The sequence below is a fragment of the Rhinopithecus roxellana genome, chromosome 21, assembly GCF_007565055.1.
Source record: "Rhinopithecus roxellana isolate Shanxi Qingling chromosome 21, ASM756505v1, whole genome shotgun sequence".
NCBI lineage: Eukaryota > Metazoa > Chordata > Mammalia > Primates > Cercopithecidae > Rhinopithecus > Rhinopithecus roxellana.
In genome coordinates, this window is record NC_044569.1 from 8,284,045 (window position 1) to 8,304,923 (window position 20,879).

At 47.9% G+C, this 20,879-nt stretch overlaps 1 long non-coding RNA gene across 1 annotated transcript in view; it reads right to left on the bottom strand.

Moving 5' to 3' along the window:
- Nucleotides 1–15,554: 15,554 nt before the first annotated feature.
- Nucleotides 15,555–20,879, bottom strand: part of LOC115895523 — a 105,021-nt gene continuing 99,696 nt past the window's right edge. Inside the window, exon 5 of the long non-coding RNA XR_004055728.1 lies at nt 15,555–15,655. This is a non-coding gene — a long non-coding RNA (uncharacterized LOC115895523). The remainder of the gene's footprint in view (nt 15,656–20,879) is intronic.

Below are 20,879 nucleotides of genomic sequence, written 5' to 3' on the forward strand. Positions count from 1 at the left end.
AAGATGTGGGGAGGAAGAGTTCTCACGTATAGGCATTGAGGAAATCGGTCAAACCAAAGCAAAACCGAAGCTGCCACAGAGGTGAGTACACAGAGGATGGAGCTGCCTCAGTGCCTGGGAACCCCATGGAAGCCCATCCAGGGCCTGCAAGTGAGAAAAGGTAAGCAGTGGCCTCAGGTGACACTGGGGAGGGACAGGGCATGAATCAGGGTAGCCGACCTATTGTAATAAGCAACCACCAGATCTTGGGAGTTTGACACAATAAAAATTGATTTTTTTCCCATATGAGTCAGTGGAGGAGGTGGGGGTGGGTTGGAGTAGCTCCTCTCATAGAAGCATCTGGGGACCAGGTACCTTCCCTCCTTCCACTTCTCGTCTCCATCTTCACCTCTTAGAGTCCTCCATTGGGTTCTCTGCATTTATCCAGCAAAAGAGGGAAGGAGAGAACATAGAAGATCACATTCAAGAAGGTTTTTAGAGTCTAGGCCCGCAGGTGGCGGGACATTGGCCAAACTTGGCGACACAGCCTACCCAACTGCAAGGAAGGCTGGAAGTGTTGTCTTGTCTCTAAGTGTATGAGGAAAAGCACATGGAGCTGGAAAAACACATAGTTGGAGACAAATCAAAGCAGCTCCAAGAGAGCAGATGTGGCCAGAGAACACAAGAGAATAAAGGCCCTGATGTGGGAAGAGGCATCGCGGAGCAGGAAGAGGTAAAAGACCTTGACGCAGCGGGGGCTCTGCTGGTGCAGGGCTAATGGCTGTAACTTATTGGGCCACTCAGCAAATCACCTGCATGCCCCAGGAACGGGCAGGGCAGTGCTGTACATAATGTTAGAAGAGTGAGGGCCAAGATGTTCTTGAAGGACCCAGTAAGCATGAAATAAAAATCAACAGAGAACAACAGAGGACAGGGTGCAGTCCTCAGCAGTATGGGCTCCTGTGTGTGGGGTCTGCATAGAGAGTCACAGGCAAGTCACAGCTGCTGCTGACTGGGGGCTCCCAGAAAAGGCCAAAACGGAAGAGCTGATGGCTCCATAGAGAGAGTGGAACAAACTTCCTGGCCACTTCCAAAACTCAACATTTGCAATCAAGACCGTAGAGACTGGGAGGTGGCACAAAAAGGTCTGTGCAGCCCTGGGGCCCACGAACCCGCAGACTCAGGCACCCGTCACCTTGCAGGGTGCCTCCTGGCAGTAATCTACATGTGTGTTGTGTGGTGCCTTCCTGTCCATAAACTCCAAATGTTGTTTTTCTCATAGTCTCAGAACGGCCTGGAAAGGATCAGGGCCATGCCTAAAACTAATAACCTGAAGGAAGCAATGGAATATTGCAATTGCTCTGTCCATTTCTTGGGAAGACTCAACTGGAAATAGACACATCATCCCCTTCTTGGAAAGTCGGTTGATCCAAATCACCTCAGATGGAAATGATTTCTCAGGATATGTGTACGGAACATTTTCTGTCTGCAGCATCTCAAAAGTCCCAGGTAATTTAGGGGCAATTAACAGAATCTTCCCTCTGATTCTAGTCCAAATCTCAAAGCTTCTCTCATCCAATGTGGAAAATAGAACTTCCAAAATCCAGTTGTCAGAAGTTTCCATGTGGGTAACAGTGGCCAAATCAAGACAACATCTTGAAACTTGAGGAAGACACTAAGCTTTGTTTGTCTGCCAGCCAGCGTGCTGTGCCTTCAGGCAGAGTGGGGCTAAAAGCCCCTGTGCATCACAGGCTTCTAGCCTTTTGGAGTGGCATCGTGCTCTAAAGGCACTTAAAGAGGGCCGGGCCTCTGGGGCTTTGTTTATTTGTGGTTCCGACTCTCATGAGAGCCGTTTCTTCTTCAGCTACCATCATGCTATCATCACTCCACAAAATGAGATTCCAGCAGTGGGCAAGCGAGATCCAGTTTCCAGAATGAATCCTCATCTCATTCATTCGCAATCTGCAGAACTCATATGAGCTAAACAGCACAAAATAAGACACACTCCTGGTCTACATGCCAGTGGCTGTCAGCTGCAGGCAACCTTGGCAATGTCTGGAGACATTTTTATTTGTCACTGTTGAGGGGATGCTACTGGCATCTAGTGGGGATTATCACTCCCAGTGACTCACTGGGGGAGTTTTTGCTTCCGAGGCCCACAACACTGGGCTCTACAGGGTCCGAGGCATTGGTTCCCCAAAAGGCATACCTTTCCCCCCGGGAGCAGAGCCAGGGTCTCATTGAGTTACAGCACAACAGCCGCCTGGGCACTCTGAGGTCCTCCTGTGCAAGGAAAGGAGCCAGCATCCTTTCCGTGATTGTCAGAGGGAGGTTGGGTCGCCATGATACACAGTGGCAGGCATGAGTCCATGTGGGTTTCCGGGGACTCATGCTGGCACCTCCTGCATGCCCTTACCTAACTGTGACCATACATGGGCGTGTGCAGCAAACCCAGCTCAAGGAGATCATGGCAACCAGGACTTCAGGAATGAGGGTCTGACTCTGGACTGAGAGTGGATCTACAGCACTATGCTAGGGCTGCCAGTTCAGTCCTGACACTCACTGCAGCAAAGGGGTGTAACGTGCCCCCCTAATCTCCCTCTCTAAGCTTCCCCCCGAAAGAAAAGTGCCCCCTAACCCTGGAGGAGCTGGAGCTGCTCCCCGGGATGCATGGAGACGTGTGGCACGTGGTCGCGAGGTGGACCATGCTAGGCCATCTGAGGCACAGGTCAGCCTTCAAGGAACAACTTGCTGCCCCATGGCAGGAAGGATGGTCCTCAGGCAGCTTTGGGTTCCACCTGGGCTGCAGAGAGCTGCCTCATCTGAGGCCATGCCCACATCACTGACTGAGCAAGGAAGGGCTGGAACTGATGCCCCACGATGGCTCTGGCAGTCAGCACTGGCTCTAGCGATCCCCCTCCGGTGGGCTGAGGCTTCCTGGGGCCTACACTGCCATTTAGCTTTTTCTTCTGCTCAATCTCATTTCCTCACCATTCTTTCCACAGGAGTTAATCTTGCACCCCAAGCTCCATCTCAGCATCTGCTCCCAGATCACCCAACCTGAAGCACAAGCCACTCAATTTTGCATGGGCTCTTTTTCCCCCAATAGCTTCTTATCAGGTGTGTGGGAATTGAGGAGGGGGATTCTATCTGCAATGCCCGCTGTGTCCCCAAAATTGCTATTTATTGACAATTAATGGTAACTAATCATCTAGGACAAGATAAGGGAGGTGCCACAAAGCAGTGTGCAGCCTGAGATGCATTTATGGAAGGGCTACAGGACACCCATCCTAAGGCACTGATGGTGGGGGGCTGGCACATTTTTTTTCTGCAAAGGGCTAGATAGTAAATATTGCCAGCTTTGCAGGCCACTTGGACTCTGTTGCCACTCTTCAACCCTGAGGCTGCAGCACAAAAGCAGCCACAGGCAACAGGCAAGGTGATGGCGGGGCTGTGTTCCACGCAGCTTCACACACCCAAACAGGCAGCACACCAAATCCTGTCTGCAGAGTGTAGTTTGCTGACTCCCTGTCTCTGAACAACCGTTTAGACGGAGAAGATGCAGACCCACTGCATGAACATGAGCTCATCTTTTTCAACATTTGCTGCCGAGAGTCTTTCCTTCTTCTCTGCCTAGTGTCTCCTTCAGGGAACTTCCCATCTGGAGAGCCTCCAGGCTCCTCGCTTTGTAGAATGTGGGCAGGAGAAGTGACTTGATTAAAACTCACAGTAAGAAATGCGTTTTGCTTTGCAACCCAGGACACACATACATGACTCAACATCTACAATATGATTTCAAACCGTTAGTGGACAATGTCCCCAATACTTGAAATCAATTTGATAAAGTACATAATTGTAGTGTTTGAATGAATGAATTAGAGGAACAGAATAAAATACAATAGAGTTGAAAATATCATGCAAAATAGGTGGAAAAGGCAAGTACTATTTCATGAAATTTTTACTGAGGTTATATGCAGTTTATGAAATGTGTGCATGCATTTACAAACACATGCGTTTGTGTGTGAGTATAATACCAGGGTAGGTTGTAAAATGTGTTTCTTAGGTTAAGTCATAGTCAAAAGGCTTCAGAAACACTAGCCTATGGCAATCACCTCCAATGTGCTGTGTCCCAGGGGTGACACTAACTAGGAGCAGATTTGCTTACAACCTGCACTTGAAGGATCCACACAGGCAACTGGATTGCCCATTATCCCGCCGTACTTGTTAAGGCACCTTTTCAAAAAAACTCCTCTTCTTCAAAACATTTTCTTATTCCTTTTGGGTTTTCTAACATTCTTTTCTGGCCTCTCTTCAGTGGACTTTTATGACTTCAGTTGCCAATGGAGCGCTCAGGTATCAGCTGCAAGACCTGCTGTGATTTCATTCATGCCTAATTACTTCAAGCTGCCTGTTGCTTGCAAGCATTCCATGTGCTGGCCTGTGTGTCCAGTCCCCAGGGCTCAGGCCCCAGGGCTTAGGAGAGTCCTTTGGGTCACACTCCAAATGGAAGAGTCTCACACTGACTTCAGAGCCTTCCTTCCTTGCTGAAGTGTTCTCTCCCGACCCCTGACCTTGTCAGGCCAGGCCTGTGTCTGAGCAGATAAACAATAGCTGGAAAAGCGACTGTCACCTCCAGGTTCGGGAGGTCCTTCTGTGTGACTCCAGGCAGTGCACACTTGGGACAGTTCTCCACCCCAGTCCAAGGCTGGCAGATGCTTACACATACCCCAAGTGCCCAACACATGCCCTGGGCATCAGCACATGGGCTCAGGGCTTACACCCACTGAAAATACTGCCTCCCTCCACTTCATCTCTGACCCTTGATCAGTTCCTAAGCAATGACTTGCAAATGGTGTCTGTGCATGTGGCAGGGATGAGGTGACCACTGGGGAACAAGCAAACTACCAGAGAAGGGTTTTTCCTCATTAAGCATAGCTCTCAAATTCCCTCCCGAAAGGGCAATGAACGGAACAGTTGGAATTTGCAGAACTGTTTGTGGCCTGGGTCTGCCGGATCACACCTTACTTGCCTGTGGTTAGTGTCATTTAAGTCAAGGGCTCCTTGTGTTGTTAATCAGCAAGAAGACATCTAAGAGCATAACCTAATTGACTTGAGCACATTTCAATTCCTACTGAGATGCCAGAGATCAGACAACATTACGTCACTCTCCCTTCCCTTATTTCAATAGGACCTCAATTCAAACTACCTTGAGCAGACATACTTAATCTCAATGTTCACTGCAAGAAGTGGGATGCAAAGAGAGACTATCTGTGCCTCACCAGTTAAAGCAAGTGGTCCAATAACATGAAAGCTATGAATAGGAGTTTCCAATGTTTCCAAGTTACCTTTGTTTCCCTCAAACTTATTGCTCAGGTTGGATCTTTTGATCTAAACACCAACTCATCGTTAAAAATTGTCACAAAATGAGCTGGGCAATGTCTCATGCCTGTAATCCCAGCACTTTGGGAGGCTGAGGCAGGTTGATCACTTGAGGTCAGGAGCTTGAGACCAGCTCAGGCAACACTGTGAAACTCCATCTCTACTAAAAATACAACATTTAGCCAGGTGTGGTGGTGCACACTTGTAATCCCAGCTACCTGGGAGGCTGAGGCAAGAGAATCACTTGCAACTGGAAGGTGGAGGTTGCAGTGAACCAAGATGACGCCACTACGCTCCAGACTGGGTGACAGAGTGAGACAAAAAAATAAAAAAGGCACAAAATGAAGTAAATAATGATTTTTCATGCAGGATGAGTTTGTTAGAGGCACAGACTCAACATTTGCATATTGTCTCCCTGAAACCCGACAGAATGACCCATCTGAGGAAGGACAGCAGGGGTGAAACCACTCTTGACCTCACAACAATGCCAGCATGCAGCACAGCATCCCTTCCTAGGTTAAGAGCTTGGTGCTTTTCCCATGAACAGGCAGCTGTCCAAATGGAAGCTCAGAGTGACCTCTGTGCCCAGATCTAAAAAGGAGAGATAGGCTGAAATTGATGCCTGAATATCCACTCCTGGCACACGTACACAATCAACATCAGCAAACATGCTTGGTTTTGGCAGGCTGCTGTTCAGGATTCACAGTTTTTAGATTCTGCAGTGAATCTTTAGGTCTTGTTCTTGGAAGTCAATAAGTGCCTGGCATCTAGATGTTTTTCTTCTTCATTTTCCTAAGGGAAATTACAATATTAACATAATGAACCTTAGCAAAGCTAGTGAGATTCCCTTCCCGTTCCACCAAAAATAATGTGCAATAACGTGAGGACTCGCCCTGGAGAGACCCCAGAGTGGAAGGAGAATGATTGGTGGTGGGAGCAGCCCAGAGCTGCCTGATGCCTGTCCAGGGTACACAGAGGCAGCCATGGAGCCAGCTGGTCTTCATGGCACTTGTCTATGGAACTGAGCCAAATGGCACTGGCAGAGAGAGGTCAGGGAAGGCACCTCTGCCTCCCTCCATGGCAGCATCAGGGCTCCATAGTCTCAAGGCCAAAGGACCACTGGCTCCAGTAATCACCTTGTGTGAACATCTGTGCCCCAGCTCTATCTTTTTTTTTTTTTTTTTTTGAGACGGAGGTTTGCTCTTGTTGCCCAGGCTGGAGTGCAATGGCATGATCTCGGCTCACTGCAGCCTTCACCTCCCGGATTCAAGCAATTCTCCTGCCTTAGCCTCCAGAGTAGCTGGGATTACAGGCACCTGCCACCATGCCCTGCTAATTTTGTTGTTGTTGTTGTATTTTTAGTAGAGATGGAGTTTCACCATGTTGTTCAGGCTGGTCTTGAACTCCTGGCCTTAGGTGATCTGCCTGCCTTGGCCTCCCAAAGTGCTGGCATTACAGGCATGAGCCATCACGCCTGTCCACCAGTTCTATCTTCTTAAAGCAGATTCCAGTCACTGGCGAGGTAATTCACATGGCAGGCCCTGCGAGGGCTGCTCAGGGCTTCTATAGCATGCACTATAGATGAGGATGATCATAATGACCTCATCACATTGTTGAAAGAGGAGTAAATGTGCACCTGGCACATAAAAAACATCCAATAGATGGGCAATCCTCCCATCTAGGAAACAGCACAGTCATTGGCATGTCCTTGTGAACCTGCTCATCAGGTGGCTTTCCGCTTTCACTGGAAGGTCTGTGCAGAACGAGAATGCTGACTTGGGGCTCAGGAGGGAGCTTGCTGGTAGCAGAAGAGGGGATGAGGACATGTGGGCAGGGTGAGGGAACATGGGGGATAAACTTGGTCTACTCTTGTTTTTTTCCTGTGCTGGTTGCTTGGGGAAGGGAGGGAGCAGGCTTCAGGAGGAGGGGTAGCAGGAACATAGCGTGGGGTAACCTAGCCTCAGAATTTTTCACAATTGGACTTGGGAGAGGGCACCAGTGTTATAAAGGGAAGAGGGCGCCAAGTCGCATAGCTGGGCAGAGGCCAGGGAGGGGAGCCCTAAGTGCTGGGCCAGTGTGGGGGCGAGGGCCAGGGCACCAGGAAGCAAGGGCTATGAGTCAGGGATATTTTCCAATCACAGACCTGGGAAAAAACAGAGCTGGAACGCACTTCAAAAATCACATAGCTCGATTTTTATTTTGAACAGAAACTGAAGCCAGTGGTCCCGTCTCACAAGGAAAAGTTAGAACTCACACTCAGTTGTGTCCACTTAAATCTAATAACCCACAACTTGTTCATAAATTAATTAGTTAATTAATTAAACAAAATATAAATTATCCAGACAAAAATTTGAGTCACAGCTTATTTTCCAGCTTTCAGTCACACAGTCAAGAACAAAGTGAGTTTGAATCTGAACATGAGGTTCCACTATTGGGTACTGAAATCATAACGTCCTTTATGACTTCATTATCTGTCAGGGAGCGGCCCACAGAAACAGGAAAAGTGAGTTATTTGTAGCTACTCCATTATCTGAAAAATATCAGCGCGTAAGTCACGTTGGGCTCTAAGGGTTTAACTTTCCACAGGGAGAGAATGCTGGTAAACAGTTTGAAAAATAAGAATAATCTGGGCTTCCTAAACACAATGGCTGCTGTTAAGTTGAATTTATTTATCAGATCACGGCGGTGAAAATGAAGAATCAGAAACTAAAGAAAGGAAACAATAGGGAAGAGAAACACTCATGTCATAAAATCAGTCTGTGTCTTTCAGACAATTTGTGGGAGGTGGGAAATGGAATTTTTCACATGCTCAGTGCGCAGATTTAAACTGTTGATACCTCTTTCCATGTCACAAGGTGGGGGACTTGGAGTTTGTGAAAGCTGATGCTGTCCCCAGGGACCGTGGAGAACAAATGCCCGGGCAGGAGGGCGTGCCTCGGGGGACTCCAGGAACGTGCAGAGGATCCCTTGGCATGACTTTTGGATAAAGCCAACTCTTTGTGAACTCAAAATGACTTGCTGGTTTCCGCAGAGCACGGCTGGCCCCCAAGGGTGTCTTCCTAGCAATGGCTTGCATCATGCTGTGATAAGGGCTTCTGTCACCCTACAGATGTGAAGCTCTCCCCTAACTCAAACATCAGCCAAACACCCCGAGCCACCCTGCAGAGTCAGCACCTCAGACGTGTGAGGAGTTGCCCCGGCTGGATCAACCAAATCAGGAAGAGACTTTGGCCGTTTCAAAACTAAACTTCTGGGCCGGGCACGGTGGCTCATGCCTGTGATCCCAGCACTTTGGGAGGCCGAGGTGGGCGGATCACCTGAGGTCGGGAGTTTGAGACCAGCCTGACCAACATGGAGAAACCCCGTCCCTACTAAAAATACAAAATTAGCTGGGCGTGGTTGCGCATGCCTGTCATCCCAGCTACTCGGGAGGCTGAGGCAGGAGAATCGCTTGAACCTGGGAGGCGGAGGTTGCAGTGAGCCGAGATAGAGCCATTGCACTCCAGCCTGGGCAACAAGAGCGAGACTCCGTCTCAGAAAACAAAATAAAAATAAAAATAAACCTCTCTGGCCACCTCAGTTCATTCGGCTGAAACAGACCAGGGTGAGTCTCGGTGTCTTCTCCTATTTGGCACCTTTAGCCTGGGGACTCACACAGGTCAACCCATCTGAACACATGAAAATCGTTCCCATTTAGGCAACCTCAGTTTCTCTTTTATAATCCCCGCAAAGTCAATACAGACTTTCAGGCTAGAGTCTACCCAGCTCCAACATTCAACACATCACTCACCTGGTGTGAAAGGAGTCCAGGTCAATATCTAGCTAATGTGTGCCCTGCTGAATCTGCCCTATGACTAACTCTTTCATGTGCTTGCTTCTTGTGAGCAGAAAGCCAAACAGAAACTATTTGCAAAGCCTGGGGGCCTGAATGGGTGGCTCTCTCAGCAGGAGGTGGGGCCTCACCAAGCTTGGGACGGGGTTGTCAGCTCAGGACCGTTTAGATTTCCCTGACGGCCACTGTCAGCCTTCTCTGGCTTTTGCACAAATTCTGTATTCCACTGACTATAGCCTCCCCGTCTCCCAGCCTCAAACCACTTTGGGAAGCTCTGCAAAGACTCATCTCTGACCTGGGTCTTTGTTGTGATTTCCTGCATGAAAATGGGGGTGGGGAAAAAAGAGAGACTTTTTTTTCTTTACTGTGTCAGAGTTTGTAAAGTGACACTTGAGTAAGTCTGTGGGGTTAGAGTTATTCAGAGCAAAGGCATACTGTGAAGGAAGCATTTTACAACAGATTGGGTAACAAATCCCGGCCCTGTGTCTTCAGGGCTGATTTTTCACCTGAAACTAAGAGCTGCAGCTCAGTTTCCTCCTGGGCACCTCCACTTCAGTTCAACAAGCCCAAAGCCACCCTGACCACCTGCCTTCCTAGGGCCCCTCTCACTCCTACATGAGTCTGCCATTGGCTCAGTGCTTCAAACCCACAGACTGCCTCCTCTGCCATCAGTCACCAAATCTCACCAAGTTGGCTTCCCTCCTGCTGCTCACCCCTTTCCACCCTCCCACCACCCTGCTGCTGCCAGTGTGGATGGGCCCGTATCCTCTCCCCCTGCACTACAGTAACAGTCCCCTCACAGGGGCCCCTGCTTCCAGTTCATCCCTCCAATCCTTGCTCCACACTGCAGTCAAGGGTGAGCTTTCTGAAGCAAAAACTCTTCTCAAGTCATTCCCTCCTTGCAGGGCTGCCGGGCCTGCAGGGAACATTGTCCAGTTTTCTAGGAGTACAACTGAGTCAGGGGTGGGGATTCTGGAGGAGGCTGAGATTTGAGAACTTTGAGTCAGCTCCAGACAAGTTGAGTTTGAAGTGGCTTGAATCATCCTGGAAAAAATGTCATATGGGAAGTTAGATAATCTGTCTAAAACTCGAAAGAGATGCAGTGGCTGGAGATGGGCCCTGGCAAAACAGGGCTTATTTCTGGCCCTGTCCTCCACAGATCCCGCTGTCCTGTACCATGCTTCAGACACACTGGCCTCCTTGCAGTTCCACACACCCTTCATGCCCTCGTCTCCTGGAGCTTTACAGATGGAGACCCACATTCAGAAACACTCTCTCCAGTCTTCTCACACACTTTGCCTGCCGATCCTCTACTTGTCCTTCAGGACTTGTTTTCAACAGCAACCCCAACAAGATGTGCTCCCAGAGCACCTGCACTTGCCACCAGGGTCACAGTGACCCTTCATGCTGAGATCAACTATTTCCTGTCTTCTCCCACCACTAGACTCTAAGATCTGGGGTATGCGCTCAGTAAATATCTGTTAAGCAAAAGAATGACTAATTGTTTAATTATTTATCTACAGGATCAAGAAGTTCTGTAAGCCCCAGGAAAGATAAATATAAAGAAATGCACACCCAGACATATCATCATAAAACTGCAAAAAAAAAAAAAAAAAAAAAAAAGACAAAAAGAAAATCTTAAGCAGCCAGAGGAAAAAAGTTCAAGTATCTTCAAGTGAGCAGTAGATTGACAGCTAATGTTCCACAAAAAAACAACAGAAGGCAGCAAACAATGCAATAGTATGTAGCTACAAAGGACAGAAGGAAATTAGCTGCCAACCTAGTAATGCACTGTGCATGGGGAAAACATGCTTCAGAATGAAAGTTAAAGAAAGAGGCTGGGCACGGTGGCTCACACCTGTAATTCCAACACTTTGGGAGGCCAAGGTGGGTGGATCACCTAAGGTCAGGAGTTCAAGATCAGCCTGGGCAACATGGTGAAACCCTGTCTCTACTAAAAATACAAAAATTAGCCAGGCCTGGTGGCTTGCAACTGTCATCCCAGCTACTTGGGAGGCTGAGGCAGCCTCCTGAGGCAGGAGAATCACTTGAACCTGGGAGGCGGAGGTTGCAGTGAGCTGAGATGACACCACTGCACTCCGACCTGGGCAGTCATGCGAGACTCCGTCTCAAAAAATAAATAAATATACAGAAAGTTAAAGCAAGACATTTCTATACCAATGGAAGCTAACATTTGCAGGTTGCAAGCTGACTCATACTAAGTGAAATCCTTACAGGCTTTCTTAGATGAAACGCCAGAGATCGTGAATAGTAAATACATGGGCGCACAAAGTGAATGTTGGATGTATAAAATAGCACTCGTTTATATCTGAACAGAAGGGAAGAGAGGCAGTTCTCTTTAGTCAGAAGAGATAGGCATTAGTTATGAAGATTGGAAAAGGAAGGAGAAAAGAAAAACACATTTATTGAGAAATTACTATTTTCCAGATTTTTCTACCACCTGACTACTATTTCTAAGGGACAGGACTTCAGTTTCCAAGAGTTTTTAATACACTGTAACCTTACAAGACAAATTCCTACAAAATCCTACCGATTCTTAAACCCATTGATTCTACATGGAGGGAAGGTCAACCACAGGCCTCCCGGCCAGCCCTGACTCCCCAGTGGCGTTTTCTCTCCCCTTCCTTCCTCCTGGAGGAAGAGGAGGAGGATCCCTTCTGGGGAGACTGGAAACTGAGAGGAGTCTGACTACTTGGTCTCCTGCTTTTCCTTGGATCTTGCAAGCTTTCTGCTCCACAATTTTTCATTTTTCATTTCTTCCCCATTGTCAACATTCACAGTGTATCTATCCACAGGGCCTTCACCCTAGCAGGGACCCTCACAGTCCCCCGTTCTCACTCTTTTCGTAGAGGAGGAAACTTAGCCTCAGCTAGGTGAGTGCTTCAGGTCACTGATGAAGTTACTGTTAGGATCTAGGCTAATACCAATAACAGCTGTGGTTAGCTATTATGTGTCCGGGGTGCTTAATATGCACATCTCATTCATTCTCTCTCCACTGTGTAATCAGAATATGGTAGGTCATGCTGGAAACAACCATTAAATCTCAATGGCTTCACACCACAAAAGTTTATTTCCCACCCATGCAAAGTACCCTAGAGGTCTGGGTGACTCTCCACAGCTGCTATCCTTCATGGGATGGCTCAGGGATCCAGGCTTAGGGCACCTCCACGTCTCCTGAGCTCCCATCATTCCCATGGCAAGAGAAGAGAAAGGTGTAGACATGGTACCAGCAGTAAAACACTTTTTGGTTAGCCTGAAGGAGTCACATGGTCATGCATACTTCAGAGCGGCGGGAAAATGGCTTCCCTAAAATCTAGGAGCTAAGGGGCTGAAACGCAGTTCTCCAGTCCAGGATGACCCAGTGTTGATGCTGACTTTAATCATCTTGACATTCAGCACTCTGAAGGTACTGTCCCTAAATTATTCCCAACACCACTAAAAAATAAAATACATTTTTATGAAAAAACTCACTAATACCTACACGTTTATAGACCTGAAATCTATCCTTGACTCCTCTCTCTCTCCCCTTCACTACACACATCTGATTCATGAAAACACCGCCCCATCTCCTCGGTCCTCTGGAGCGTGTCCCCTTCCCCTGCTGCAGCCGCCCTGGCCAGGCCTTCTCTCCTGGACTCATCACCTGCCCCGATCCCAGCTGCAGGTCTAGGTCCATTCTCTACACTGACTCCAGATTGGTCTTTCTGAATACCCGAGTTGGTTACATCCCCTCTTATGCCCTCCCTGACTTCCCACAGCCTCCGAGATGAAACCCCACACAGCACAAACGTGCCCCATGAGCTGGCTCTTTTCTTCCTCTACCCACATCAACACCTTCCCATCCCCATCCTCGCCATGCCTCAGCATCCCAGACGCTTGTTACCCAAACCCCAATGCTCGGAGAAACACACTCCCTCACATTCACACACTTGCCCCGGGCCTCACCTGCCTGGTGAGCTCCTGCTCATTGTGTAAGCGGCAGCTCAAAGTGCCCTCCGTGGAGCCAGCGCCACCCTCTCCCCATCTCCTGCTTTATCTGAAGACCTGAGTCCTATTCAATAAAGCATCCCTGGGGCCTAGCTGAGTATTTTACAATGCGTATTGGCAGAATAACAAATGAATACTAACTCTTCCACTTGGCAATCAGAGGCTGTGTCCCCAAGAATATGAATCTTTAACAGGTGTTAATAAAATAGTCATAAAAATAGTCAAAAATAGTTAATAAATATTAGTCATAACACCTAATAAAAATAGGTGTTAATAAAAATAGCACCATGCATGTGGTGCTTATCTTTTGCCAGGTACTAGTCTAAGCGCACTGGCATGTACTAACTCATTTAATCCTCCTAACAGCCCCGAAGGGAAGCACTAGGTCATTCTCCCTCTGTTCTGAATGAGGAAACTGAGCACTGATTGGCAAAAGTGACTTGCCCCAGGTTACACTGCTAGTTAAGTGGCCAAGCTGAGATATTAACTCATGCATTTCACCTTCCTGGCTCCAGGAAGAGCCAGGGTCTGTGCTCTGGTGGCCCCTCAGGGTCCACAGAGAAGAACCTCTGCTGGAGGCACTCCATGTTCCATACTGCACCTTAGCATGTACTTGTCTCCTGGAAACAGGGGCTGGTGAGTGCCCTCCAATTCATGTGCCACTCCCTCTAAACCCAGAAGGGACAATGGTGGTGTATTTGGCTGTAGAAGACTGTCTTACCCTATCAACTCTTAGGTTAACCATAGGGCATGCCAAGGAGATATTTAAAGTTCACGAGAAGGCTGGGTGCAGTGGCTCACGCCTATAATCCCAGCATTGTGGGAGGCTGAGGTGGGTGAATCACTTAAGGTCAGGAGTTCAAGCCCAGCCTGGCCAACATGGTAAAAACCCGTCTCTACTAAAAATACAAAAATTAGCTAGGCATGGTGGCATGCACCTGTAGTCTCAGCTACTAGGGAGGAGAATTGCTTGAACCAGGGAGGCAGAGATTGCAGTGAGCCAAGATAGTGCCACTGCACTCCAACGTGGGCAACAGAGCAAGACTCTGTCTCAGTAAATAAATAAATAAAAATAAAGTTCACAAGAAAAGGATTCAGCATCCATCTAGCAATAATAACTAACACTGGAGTAGTAACTATGCAGCAGAGAGTCCTCTGAGGACGTACATGCATTAATTCACATAATCTTCACAAAACCTGCTCAGAAGTAGTTGCTACTGCTCGCCCCATTTCAGTGGTAAAGGAGATAATTCAGATAACACATGACCTTACCCAAGGTCATCTTGTTACTAGTGGAGGGCCTTGACTACAAGTCGTACAGATTCTTGGCATTTTGAACAGAGAATTGGACAAAACACACAAAGCAATGAAAAAAATGAAGCAATGAAAGCAGATTTATTGAAACGAAAGTACACTCCACAGAGTGGGAGCAGGTGCAAGTGAGCCCCTCAAGAGTGCTGGTTACAGAATTTTCTGGGGTTACAGAATTTTCTGGGAAACCTCCAGAGGTTTCCCATTGGTTACTTGGTTGCACTCTATGCAAATGAAGACTTAGGCCCGCGATCAGTCTGATTGGTTGCAGGAGAGAATCAGTCAAAGGTACTTTCCAGGTTTCATCTGACTTGCAGTGGAAATGGGGGTGGTTGCAAAGGGAGTACCGCTGATCCTTTTGTTACCTGGGTGTGGAGGGGTGAGGTTTTACCTTTTGATTCAGTTCTAGGAAGTCAGCGTGAATCAGCCTTAGATTCCCTGCCTCCAGACTCTACTTTCCCGCCTCAGCTTGACACTTTACTAGGAAGCCAGGGATTCCAACCCAGACATTAGGCTGCAGAGGGTGCAAGTGGAATCTGGCCTCTCCAGGACATTGGGCTGGATCACTGGTGGCTGCCTGTGGGCCACTTTTTAGATCCAGTGAGGCCATACTTTCTGGCTCACCATCTGGGCCTTAAAGCATCCATTCTCCTTTCCATTTGAAGCTCAGAGATTTGTGGGCCTTACGCCTCCTCCAGTTAGTCATGTCCCAGCTTCTCTATGCATACACTCCGTAGGCAATCAGTCCCCCTTGTTATAAAGCAAACCAAGTCTGCATTATCTGATCACTTACATTGGGCCCATTCAGATGGCCTTTCCAGGGATTACTGGTCAAAGAGGCTAGCTGTCTTCCTAAGGTCATCAGAAATAAGGCTGGAGATGGAGAGTTACCCCAGCCTGTATCCAAGGAACCACCTCTAGTCCATTTATGCCAAACTGATATGATTTGAAAGGATCTGTCAAAGCACACACGTGGTTTTCATTAACTGGCTCCCTAGAATGGAGGAGTGAGTCAAGGAGAAGTCCTTCACTGGGTACTTACCCCATGGGTTAGAACTCCCCAGCTTTCCTTAACTGGGAAGGGTGGCATCTGGAAATAGTCCACTCTGCATTTTATTAGAACACTCAGTCACCTCGTTAAAGATCCTGGAAAGACAGGGAGAGTGGATGGTAGTTATCAGGCCCATCCACGTTGATCCCAGGCCATCTGTATCCATCTTAATATGCCATCCTGGCCCTTAATACAGCTGATGACCAAACAGACTTGAAATGAATTTTAACACTGTTTTCCAGCATTTATGGAAGATATGAATCATGATCATATTTTCTTATTGTTATCTCTGAGCAAGTAGATATAGAAGAAACCAACGTTATGTCAAATAGCCCCCAAGTGTGCATGATCTTTTGGGAAACATGACTAACAGTAGTTAGAACCATGTGCTTTTTCTCTAACAAGAGATGATCAGGTGATGCTGGGATGCCCTTGAGCACCCAAGGTAAAATGGGAAACAGAAAATGGGAATCACAGCACCTCAGTTACACTTTAACACAGAAGCAAGTCCAATTTCTTATTCCTCTTAACCCATAATGTCACATCAAATCATAAATTAGAAATAATATGAACGTGGGCTACTACCTCTCATGGTCACAAAAGAATATAGGAGACTAGACCGTTTTCCACAAAGTACCACCCCTGCCTCAAGACATGACAATTTCTGTTTTAGGACTACTTTGTTCACATTTGTTTTGGGAACAGGTAGAAGAGAAACAAGCTTACGAAAAGAGAGCTATCCCTTCAATGAGTGGAGTTACTATAAAAATCCTCTAGAGGAAGTGTCTCTTCTCAGGTATTTAGAGGCAAGAGCCTCTCCTTGGGAGTCCCCACATTCTTTATCCTGCCAGCCCGCATCTTTATACACAAAGCGAGCCTGTCTGCCAAGCCTTCCCGCTGGATATGGAGAATGGCAAAAGAGGATATTGGCAGGACTTGGACAAACATCATTGTAATATTTTTTTGTTAAAGCTCACCAATAGGTGTGGTTAGTTAACTCACCTCTAGATTCAGAGGCGCACAAAAAGTTCATTATGCAAAACATATTGATACGTAAGTGGGGGAAGGGAAGTGCTGGGTAGAGAAAGGTGGTCCCTGGCTAGGGCTCTGCCCCCCGACCTACGTGAAGACAGGCATTTCCTGCCCAAATGTTTCATTTCCCAAGACCACCTCAGCCTGTCACGCCCCCATCCTGGGCCTATAAAAACCGGAGACCCTAGCTGGCAGACACAGAAACGACTGGACATCATGAGAAGCGCATCGGCGGAAAGAGACACGAGCGGCTGATCGTTGCCTGGTCGTGGAGAGCCCACCAGCAGAAGAGCCACTGGCGGGCTGGCAGGCCATTAACTGGTGGAAGGACATGTAGTTTGGACAGAGCGGTCAGAGAAGAGCTAGAAGAGGTGGGCCGCTGAGCAGCCCGACTCCAGGGGAAAACTGTCTACCTTCTGCCTCTCCTATCTGCTGAGAGCCACTTCTACTCAATAAAATCTTGCACTTATTCTCTAAAGTCACACATGATCGCATTCTTCCGGTACACCAAGGCAAGAAACCATGAGATACAGAAATCCCTCTGTCTCTGTTATAAGGAAGTCTAATTGAGCTGATTACCCCCAAGCCACCTATAGAGGGCAACCTAAAATAGCACCTGTAACACACGCCCACTGGGGCTTCAGCTGTAAACATTCACCCCTAGACACTGGGGTGGGGTCGGAGTCCCATAGTCTGCCTGTCTGTATGCTCCCCTAGAGGTTTGAGCAGCCAGGCACTGCAGAAGCGAGTCACATCACCATCGCACGCCCTGCGAGAGGGACAAGGGAACCGCCCCGTTTCAATAAAAGATACATCTTTTACCATATTTTGTTTGGCAGGCAATCTTGATTTCACTCTAATAATTATAGGAGGGTGTTTTGGAAGAACCAGTAGTTTTAAGTGCCATCGTATGATAGAAGAAATATATTTGGTCTTTGCCTCCAGTTGCTGGCACAGAGCTCCTAAGCCCCTTGGAGTTTCCTGTGTGGTAGGAGTGTCTTCTGTTATCCAAGAACCCCTTTCCCTCACACGGGTGTTTATGCTGAGGAGGTGACTTAGGGTGGGGACCCTAGATAGCCCCAGGATAAAGCTGGTGGCCAGAAAGACCATGTGATCAGAGGGATGGGACTTTCAGCCCCATCCACCCACCTCCCACAAGAGGAGTGGGGCTGAAGATTAACCTCTATCAAGCTCTTGAGCAACGGAGGTTTGATGAGCGTTTTGGTTGATGAACATCTTCAGGCGCTGTGGGGGTGGCATACCCACAGGACATGGAGGCTCTGAGACCCTTCCCCAGTCCTTGCCCACTGCATCTCTTTGGCTGTTCATCCGTACCCTTAGCAATACACACACACACAGACACACACACTTCCCAGAAATCACTGCTGCCACCTGTCCTGCTCACGGTGAATTGTATGGCTCTCTGACCTCTTGCTGTGTCTTCTATTTCAGGCATCAGGCAAGAGCCTGCCAAAGAGTTTGTGAGTTTTTAAAAAGGTTTTTACTTCAAGTGACAAGGTCAACAATAGAACATTCTCACATCCTTAGGATCCTTACTGGTTAAAAGCCTTACAGTGATATTCAGAAGTCACCTTTCAGAAGAAGCCAACCAACAGCAAATGAAATCAGATTTCTTCTTTGAGGAGAGCCCTGGGAGGCAGGTGGATTGATGGTAAATGGTCAACTTTGCAACAGATACAAGAGGGTGGATTTTGTCTGATAATCAGCAAGCCTATATTTTCAAAACCAGATCAACGGCTCTACATTCCACGGCTCATGTGAGGCTGTACCCTGGACGCGGCATAAGCTCACTAGCAAGTGTATCTTCCCCCCACTTCCTCTTTCGAGGATGAATTCCCACTTTATGTAGACCAACCCAACAGTCATCAGGGGGACCCCAGAGCTGAAACAACCAGACCTTTCATCTGAGAAAATACATCCCAATCTCTTCTATGAAAATGATGTAGATCCAAAATGCTTTTTTTTTTTTTAAATTACATTTTGTACTTTTTCACCAGTTGGAATATACTTTACACCTTTCCTAAATGGCTTGAACAGCTGATTTTTTTTTTTAATTTAAAACAATAGTACTAAAATTGAATTTTAAAATTAAAGACGAAAGAAAATAAGAAAAACTGGTCAAAGCAAAGCCTGCGTTGGAACCAGTCTACCAGAAAGTCCTGCAGAATTGTTCAGGCGTCTCAAACCCCACTCCACTTATGTCAAACCAGAGGAATGGAATCCTTTAGACAACTAGCAGATTTTGATTCCATTCACGCAAAAAAAATGGCCAGCACTGACTCCGGAATGCATCCCTCCCAGGGCAGCAGCCCTACGTAGGGGGCCTCTAAACATCCTTTAATAACGCCCTGCCCCAGGGGGAGTGAAAGGGCAGAGGGTGGGGTGGCCCCTGGGCCGCAGCGGGAGAGTCTGGTCCAGCTCACGCTGCCTGGAGCCAGCAGGTGACCTCACCCAGCGTGGCTCCGGCCTTTTAACTTTTTCATTAACGAAGCCATTTTTCACCGGGACATCTATGAGGAGAGAGGACAAGAAGGCCCATTCTTTCAGGTTGCCAAGGACGCTTTGCAGAGCGCGTGGGGGCCGCGGCGGAGCGGGCGGGGCGGCAGCAGCTGCCGGGTGGAGGCCCCAGGGACAGGTGTGGGCGGCCCGGCCCGAGGGACTGGCCTGCGCGGCTCCTCCAGACCCAAGCTTGCCCCGTGCGGGGAGCCGGGGCTCGCTCGAAATCTGCCCGGACAAGGGGCTGTTATTGCGGGGCAGCGTGGGGGCGCTAGGGCGGCAGGTGCGCCCCAGACAGCGCTTCACCCCGCAGTAAATTCCATAATTACAGGTCACCAAGTGGGCGCCCCTTTGAAGTGAGAGACTTTCTTGTTGTTCCTGCAGCGGATACAATTTGGCTGAGATATCAAATGCAGATAGTAAAAATTTAATTAACAAATCAAAGCCTTTATCTGCAGTTTTCAGAACTGTGGCCAACAGTTTTCTTCCATCTCAAGAGCTCCAGTCAGACGAAGAGAAGAAAACAGCGCCTTTGTAGCACATAAAACGGACTCTCCCTGATGATTGCTCTCACAGATAAGGCTTCCAGTGCCTGCAAGAGGCTTGGAGGCCCCTGCCATGGCTGCGTTTTTGAAAGCCCTTTGACGCGGGTGCTCTGGTTAACCCTTTATCTTCAGAACTCGGGATGACTCTCACAAGCCAGGCTGGGAGAGAAGAGGAGCCCCTTGTATGGGATTACATCCGCGGGACCAAATAAAAGTAAACAACCCAGACCTTCTTTTTAGGTACCTAATGTGGACTCGGTTTCATGAGAGACACAGAGATCAAGTCATACTAGGTTGGTGCAAAAGTGACTGCGGTTTTTTTCCATTAAAAGTAGTGGCTAATATTACTTACAGCTGCCATCCACTTAATTGCAGACTCAAAAGGGTTAAGAATGTGTCCAGACTCCTAATGCAGACAAAACTCTCATGAACAAAGCAAGAGGAAATTATGCAGGCAACATGTAATTAACATCCAATCAGAACACCAGAATCCAAATGTGTGGGTATCTGTACTACATACATACCTACCCTTGTTTAAAACTATCAAGATGCAATCTATGATTAAAGGTGGTTTTATTTTCATTTTTTGTGCTTAGCTGTAGTTTTCAGGGTTCCTGAAATTAACATGTGTGAAATGTATAATAACAAATTACTACATCAGTTAATGACGCTCCTGAGGACAGAGAACAAGCACAGGGGCGGCCCCCAGTGCTGGCCAGCATGTGGTTTGGATTGGCTGGACTAGACGAGGTTGAATGGGATGGACCAAGAAGGGATCAAGTTCTCTCAAGGCTGCAGGCCTAAAGTAGGAAGGGAGCCGCCCAAAAGAAGAATGCAAAGGAGATCAGGAACCCAACTGGAGGAAGTGTCTGCAACGTCACCAAGGCAGGAATGACACCAAGGCAGGAATGACACTTGGCCAGAGGAAATGAGGAATCTCCCGTTCATATCACCCCGTTTCCCTATTTCCAGGGGAATGTGCATGCGCTGGAGGATTCTAACGTTGTACCGTAGTCAACGGCTGTGTTGTCAAGTGGACCCCATGAACTGGGCAAAAGTGGAAGAAATAAGGAAGCCCAAAGGGAAGAGAGGAGGCCCCTAATACCTGAGGCATGAGAGCAGCAAATCTATTCATCAAATTTGATAGGAAGCCTATCTCACAGGCTGTAATTTCAACATGAGGCTTTTTGGGAGGTGGTGATGGGGAGACACAGGCAGGCTGAGG